The sequence below is a fragment of the Alligator sinensis genome, unplaced genomic scaffold (assembly GCF_000455745.1).
Source record: "Alligator sinensis unplaced genomic scaffold, ASM45574v1 scaffold2307_1, whole genome shotgun sequence".
Lineage (NCBI taxonomy): Eukaryota > Metazoa > Chordata > Crocodylia > Alligatoridae > Alligator > Alligator sinensis.
This window is the reverse complement of record NW_005843777.1, coordinates 39,530-41,193: the sequence shown is the minus strand read 5'-3', so window position 1 is coordinate 41,193 and position 1,664 is coordinate 39,530. Positions and strand designations below refer to the sequence as shown.

General features: G+C 64.7%; 1 non-coding gene across 1 annotated transcript; it reads left to right on the top strand.

Moving 5' to 3' along the window:
- Positions 1-584: 584 nt before the first annotated feature.
- On the top strand, positions 585-703 carry LOC112548931. Its single transcript, XR_003092417.1, has one exon. It is a non-coding gene; the product is annotated as a 5S ribosomal RNA (ribosomal RNA).
- Positions 704-1,664: the final 961 nt, after the last annotated feature.

Genomic DNA, 1,664 nt, shown 5'->3' with positions numbered 1-1,664 from the left:
GTCCCCAGGTCAACCCCATGTATGCCAATGGGGATTTTCGCTCCCCAGCTCCACCCTATTCCTATGGGTTTTCTTTCGCTCCCCAGGTCAACCCCATGTATTCCTATGGGCTTCTTCGCTCCCCAGGTCAGCCCCATGTATGCCAATGCGGATTTTCAATCCCCAGGTCAACCCCACATATTCGAACGGGCGTTTTCGCTCCCCAGGTCAATCCCACGGATGCCAATGGGCTTTTTCGGTCCCCAGGTCAACCCCATGTATTCCTATGGGCATCTTCGCTCCCCAGGTAGGCCCCATGTATATCAATGGGGATTTTCGGTCCCCAGGTCAACCCCACATATTCCGATGGGCTTATTCGCTACCCAGGTCACCCCCATGGATGCCGATGGGGATTTTCGGGCGGCATGTCAACCCCACGTATGCCTTTGGGCTTTTCCGCTTCCCAGGTCCGCCCACACCCTTGCATCGCAATCGGGACTTGGGGGCACCGTCTCAACCCTGTGCCTTCCAGAGGGCACTTCCAGGCACCGTGTCCACCCCATGCGAGCCTCTGGGGACCCCCGCCTTACCTTCCTTTCCCCGCCGCCTACAGCCAGACCGGGCTGATCGCACCTGATCCCATCCGATCTCGGAAGCTAAGCAGTCCCGGGCCCGGCTAGTACCTGGATGGGAAACCGCCTGGGAATCCCGAGTGCTGTAGGCAGCCCACCCTTTTGCGCCTTGGGGCATGGGGAACGAGGGTGGGGGAGGTGACGGCGGCTTAAGCCTTGGTGGGGGGGGAACTTCTCTGAGGCTTAAGCCCCAGGTGGTTGAGCGGGGGCTGTGCCTGCGCCCTCAGGGATGCATTGGGACTTGTAGCACGGGCGGCAGGAATTCTGGAGACCAGGTCAACCCCATGCCAGCCTACAGGGGCTTTTCGGCCCCAGGTCAACCCCATGCCAGCCCTGCAGAGCCTTTCAGGGCCCACGTGCACCCTGCCATGGGAGCGGAGGCTTAAGCCTCGGTGGGGGGGGCACTTCTCCGAGGCTTAAGCCCCCGGTGGTTGAGTGGGGGCTGCACCTGCGCCCTCGGGGATGCGTTGGGACTTCAAGCCCAGGCGGCAGGAATTCCGGAGACCTGGTCAACCCCTTGCCAGCCTACGGGGGCTTTCCGGCCCCAAGTCACCCCCATGCCAGCCCTACGGAGCCTTTTGGGGCCCAGGTCAACCCCATGCCAGCCCTATGGAGCCTTTCGGGGCCCAGGTCAACCCCATGCCAGCCCTGCGGAGCCTTTCGGGGCCCAGGTGCACCCTGCCTTGGGAACGGAGGCTTAAGCCTCAGTGGGGGGGCGCTTCTCTGAGGCATAAGCCCCCGGTGGTTGAGCAGGGGCTGCGCCTGCGCCCTCGGGGATGCATTGGGACTTCAAGCCCGGGCGGCAGGAATTCCGGAGACCAGGTCAACCCCATGCCAGCCTATGGGGGCTTTGGGGCCCCGGAGGGGTGGCTTTTGGGAGCCCAGATCAACTGCGGTGACGCCTGCAGGAGGGAGAGGCCGGCAAGGAGCTCCCCGCCGCCCGCCCCCCCGCCCGCGCGGCCAAGTCGCCTGCCGGGGGCCAGGTCAACCCGAGCGCGGGAGGTGGAGGGAAGAGGAGGCGGCCGGACCCCCCCTCGGAAGGGTCCCCTGCCC